The sequence below is a fragment of the Urocitellus parryii genome, chromosome 6 (assembly GCF_045843805.1).
Source record: "Urocitellus parryii isolate mUroPar1 chromosome 6, mUroPar1.hap1, whole genome shotgun sequence".
NCBI classification, from domain to species: domain Eukaryota; kingdom Metazoa; phylum Chordata; class Mammalia; order Rodentia; family Sciuridae; genus Urocitellus; species Urocitellus parryii.
In genome coordinates this window covers 123,241,021-123,247,030 of record NC_135536.1, presented here as the reverse complement: position 1 = coordinate 123,247,030, position 6,010 = coordinate 123,241,021, and the positions used below count along the sequence as shown (strand labels likewise).

The 6,010-nt window shown below is 38.1% G+C and overlaps 1 pseudogene; it reads left to right on the top strand.

Moving 5' to 3' along the window:
- The first annotated feature begins 1,822 nt into the window (after positions 1-1,822).
- Positions 1,823-2,678, top strand: LOC113192465 (large ribosomal subunit protein eL6 pseudogene; annotated as a pseudogene).
- Positions 2,679-6,010: the final 3,332 nt, after the last annotated feature.

Sequence of the window (6,010 nt, the reverse complement as noted above, 5' to 3'; positions counted from 1 at the left end):
AAAAAAGAACAAAGTTGGAAGACTGACACTGTCTGATCAAGACTTATTATAAAGCTACATTCATCAAGGCAGTTTGGTATTGAGAAAAGAAGCAGCACTGATGAACCAGAATGGAAAGCTACAAATAGAAAGCCACAAAAACACACGTGATTTGGGGGAGGGGTACAAAGGTAACTCAATGGAGGAAAGACATGCTTTCCACAAAGACTGCCTGCAATGCAGGCATATTGTTTTGGGGTACTGGCGATTGAACTCAGGGGCACTTACACAACATCATTGTCCAGATGAAGAAAGTCGCAACTAGAAAATGGTCTAACAATCCTGCACAAACATTTACTCAGAACTGACCATAGTGCTAAAATGAAAATAGAAAATTATAAAATTTCTGGAAGAAAACAGGGAAAAAATCTCATTGACCTTACATTTCACTATGAGATCTTGGAACACCAAAAGCATGATCTATGATGAAAAATGTCATTAGTTGGACTGTGATAGAATTTAAAGCTTTTGCCCTTTGAAATAAAATGTTAATAGAGTGAAAGATACGCCACAAGGTGTTTTCAAACCACATTTTTGAATCTAGAATATACAAAAAAAAATTTAAAAACTCAAGTTAGTGAACAAGTCACCCAATTTAAAATGTGGGCAAAAGACCTGAGCCAATATTTATCAAAGAAGATATACTGATGGTGAACAAGAAGATGAGAAACGACTTAATATCACTTCTCGTTGGAGAAATGCAAATTAAAACAACAATGGATTCTTCCTACACATCTATGATAATAGTTAAAATCCAAAAAAAAAAAAAAAAACCACTGACAATATCAATTGCCAGTGAGAATTCAGAGTAGCGGGGACTCTCATTTTATTGCTGGCAGGAATACAAAATGCTGCAGTCTCTTCTGAAGTACTTCACCAGTTTCCTTACAAAGCTAAATAAAGTTCTATCTTTTAATCCAGCCACTGCAGTCCACATGAAAATCTGTGCACTAATATGTATAGCCTCCTCATTCATAATTGTTAAACTTGCAAATTACCAAAATGTCCTTCACTTGGCAAATGGATAAACAAATTATGGTACATACATATGGAAATGTGTATGTGGTATATACAATGGAAAAACACTACTCAGTGATTAAAAAGAAAAAGAGTTAGCAATCTATGCAAGTAACAACTGGATGAATCTTAAGTGCAAACTGCTACATAAAACAAGCCAGCTTGAAAAGGCAATATATTATATGGCTTCATTCATATGGCATTTTGAAAAAGGCAAACTTGTATGGAGAGAAAACAGTTCACTGTTGGAAGGGCTTGTGGAGGAGAGAGGCTCAAATAAGAATATTTGAAGCACAGAGGATTTTTAGAATTGAAGTTATTTTGCACAGCACTTTGTTGTTGAATATGTCATGAAAACACAAAGAACTTTATGGAACAAAGAGTGAACTTCTAAGCATGTAGATTACAGTAAAGTTGGTTAGATTGGCAAGAAATATCAGGATATATTGCTGACTGCAACAAAATAATCTAACTCTAAAATATCTTACACAACATCATTGAAGAGAAGGTGGAGAAGAGTTGCTGACCTTAGTAACTGTGGAAATGAGTGGAGATGTTAAGACAGAGGACAAAGCAACTGCAATAAGCACAGTATTCTAGCTGGCAAAGCTGTTTCTCATTGGGGGTACAGGTTAAACATTCTAAAACTGTGTGTATAATTGGCCCTTCCTATCTGTGAGTTCCACAGCTTCAGATTCAACTGACTGTGAATCAAAAATACTATTTAAAAAATAGAGGTATTTAGGTTTCTTTCCTATCTTGCAAGATGGCGGGTGAAAAGGCTGAGAAGCTGGGCACTAAGGAGAAGAAACCTGAATCCAAGAAGGCTGATGCTGTGGGCAAGGTTAAAAAAGGAGACCCTAAGGATAAGAAACTCAAGAAAGAGAAGCCCCACTGGTTAGAGGAACTGGCAGGTCCTCCCGATCTGCTAGGTATTCTCAAAGGCCATGTACAAGAAGAAGTACTCAGCTGCTAAATCCAAAGTTGAAAAGAAGAAGAAAGAGAAGGTTCCTGCTACTCTCACAAAACCAGCTGGTAGGGACAAGAATGGTGGTACTAGGGTGGTTAAGCTTCGCAAAATGCCTGGATACTATTCCACTGAAGATGTGCCACAAAAGCTGTTGAGTCACAGCAAACCCCCACCACCACCCCCTGAGTCAGCATGTGAGAAAACTGCAAGCCAGCCTCACTCTTGGGACCGTCTTGATCATCCTCACTGGGCACCACAGAGACAAGAGAGCGGTTTTGCTGAAGAAGCTGAGCAGTGGCTTGCTGCTTGTGATGGGATCTCTTTCCCTCAACTGAGTTTCTCTGCATAGAACATACCAGAAGTTTGTTATCACCACGTCCAGGAAGATTGATATCAGCAACGTGAAAATCCCGCAACACCTCACTGATGCTTACTTCAAGAAGAAGAAGTTGCAGAAGCCCAGACACCAGGAAAATGAAATCTGACACAGAGGAAGAGAAATCTGAGATTACTGAGCAGTCACAAGGTGAATCGGAAAGATGTGGACTCACAAATTTTACCCAAAATCAAAACTATTCCTCAACTCCAGGGCTAAATCTGATTTGTTTTTGCTCTAACAAATGGAATTTATCCTCACAAATTGGTGTTCTAGAATTCTTACCAGGAACCTAATTAAATAACTGATACATTTAAAAAAAAAATTTAATGAACAGGTACTAACTTTCTTTTCCTTGTTATTATTTCCTAAACAACTATTTACCCAACATTTTGTTATGTTAGGGTTTATAAGTCATTTAGAGATGATTTAAAGTATATGGGAGGATGTGCATAGGTTATCCACAAATACCAGACCATTTTTATATAAGGTAGTTGAGCATCTGTGTTTTGACATCTGTGAAGGTTCTAGAACCAGTACTCAACAGATATCCAGAAACCACTCTATTTACCTACGAAAACTGAATAAATAATACACAGATGATGGATGGTTGAGGTCAGATTTCTCACTGTTATGGGAACTTACAGATGAACAAGGAAAAGTCTAGAATAAGCCTTGTGTGCTAAATTAGAGTAGGTGGAATCATTATGAATTTTTGTTTTGCTTACAGTGGATATAGATGGGTACACATAGAAATGTTTATGAAGTGAGTGTTCAGACAAGTTAGTATGCCCACATGTACTCTTGAGATCTATCCACTGAGCAGACCTAGAAGAAACAACACCCTAGCAACAACAATCACACCTAGGCTTAGAGCTTAGTTGCTGATACTGTCTGCCAATAAAAGGAACCAAGATTCCTTGGAGAAACGGGTGAATCAGGTGAAACAGATGATTTGAACTGGGAGTGGCATGGGGTACCAGAAAGCAAGAAAATGCTAAAGATCACAGGGATGTACCTCATGAAAAGGATGTAGGTGGCGACCTGAGTGATCTCCCCCATGGGGATGAAACCTGGAAAAATCTAAGCCACTAATTCAGCATCAGATTACAACAAAAGTATAAAATCAACACTCGTCAATCCACACTGACACAAATAAACAACTGAATGAAGAAGTGAATCGGGAAGAACGATAAATTGTTTAGAAGCATTACAGATAAAGTATATAGATACTCCATCTTCAAGGAGATGGACCACAACACCCATCCTTTTAGTGTAGAATTAGCATAGTGACTTATTTCATCAAGCACAACCTGGAAAGGTTGGGGGAGGGTAACTTTGCAATGTAGAAACTTAGCAAGATGATTGCAGACCAGATGGGCAGTGAAGAGTCGTGCTGATGGTTCACACCCTTAATAGGCTTGGTGAGAAGCGCTTCACTTCCCAAACCCACAAACTCATTTTAGTCATGAGTAAAGAAATAAGGATAGCCAAATGGAGGGACATTCTCTAAAATTCTTGTCTAGCCCTCTCAAACCTGTCAAGATTTTCAAAAATAAGGAAAGCCTAAGAAACTATCAAAGCCTAGAAAAGCCTAAGGAGGTCTGCTGGAAACATGTTATCTAGCACAGGATCTAGATAGGAAATGAACATTAGGTAAAAGGTAAGGGAATTCAAGCAGAGTAGTGACTTTAATTAATAATAACATCAGTATCAGCTCATAAGTTGCAACAAGCATATCAAACTAATATAAGATGTTGTCAATAGGGGACATTGGGTTTAGGGTAATTTACTAACCAATACTGCAACTTTTCTATAAATCGTAAGATATTCTAAAATTATTTATTTGAAGATTAATTATTAGACTATGTAATACTGGAAATATCACCAATTTTAGACTTACAATATTATGGGAGTACAGAGCGACGGCACTTGACCCAGACCATTTTTGTCAACTCAAATTATTTTAAAAATAAAATTTCAAACATTTAATTCCAATTTTAAAGCAGGCATTTCCTTAACAAATAGTTGGTTTGCTCATTATCAGATTTTTTTTTTGGTCTTTAAAGGTATTAAGGGTATTCACAAGGTAACTCTTTGTAACATTACCTATTTTAATTGTGAAATAGAGCACCTTCTGCAGAAAAGTCACAGAACGTGATGGATAGTTCAGTGATTTCATCTCGAAGTAAACCCCTTCACAACATTGCTATCCACACTCTACCCTGTCCTTCTAGAAGGGCCTTGTGGGTGCCTCCCAGGCATGATCTATCTGATTTTCTCTACAACTGAAACTGCCCACTGAAGTTTAACATGGGATGGATGGACACAGCCACTTGGCCAATTTTGCCTGCATTCAGGCTCATAGACCTCTGCTATTTCTTTTTGTCATATGTCACCTTTCCCTACCCCCACCAATGTTTCAAATACTGTCCCCTGCCATCTGCTCTCCCTTTTGGAAGGTTCAAGTGAATTTTCAGATCTCTACCCGGCTCCAAGCGCTAACACACTGGTTACTCATTGAGTCCCCCAGCAGGAAGAGAAAGGGAGAGAAGATTGCCACGTGTGTTCTGGTCACCCTATTCTAAAAAGATCCTTCTGGGGGCTGAGGTTGTGACTCCCTGGTAGAGCACTTGCCTTGTATGCGTGGGGCACTGGGTTCGATCCTCAGCACCACATAAATAAACAAAATAAAATAAAGGTATTGTGTCCATCTACAATTAAAAATTAAAAAAAAATTAAAGATCCTTCTGAAGTTTTTCCTTTTTATTTCTTAAAGGTTGGAAGCATACATTTTTATTTTATAGAATGTCTTATGTTGTAAATCAGCTAGTAGAACATTTATTACCAACAACTGAATTAATGTGGAAAAACTTGACAGCTAAAATTGTTTGTCATTTTTCTTTCTTTTTCTCCCCCCTAAGGGACAATTGTCTTGCTGCCCATACTTTAAGTCCAGTGCTGCACATATTGCTTTATTAGCTAAACGGGAGCATTCATTCTGTTTTTGAACCTTTGGTTTTTGTCATCCAGGGAAAAAAGAACTCATTCTGAAATTGCAAACCTTCAGAATTCCTATTCAGCATACCCAAAGAATAAACTTCAACTCATGCTGCATGTGGCCTCTCCTTCTAACTCACCAGGTCCTGGCGAGCAAGTACTGAAGGATGGGGGAGGAGGGGTTCATACTAAGCAGAAGCCAGGACATGGGTTCTATCCTCAACACACACACACAATTTTTTTTTAATTAAAAAATTAGTAATTAAAAAGAATTTAAAACTTTCCCTGAAATAGCAAGAAAAACAGGACACAGTACTACACATGTAGAAGTATATAAAATCTAGGGCAATCTCCATATAGTGGAAGGAACTATACATTCATTGAACTCTACACAACTGACTATTGTGAAGAGATGTTAAAACCCCTGAGACTACCAGGAAAGGTTGCCATTATACTGTTATGGAGGAAAGATCACTGTGCTATAATTTATATGAAACACTTCACAACTACTCTTTCATCATTTTGGGGGGTGTGGGAGGATACCAGGGATTGAACTCAGGGGTACTCGATCACTGAGCCACATCCCCAGCCTTTTTTGCACTTTATTT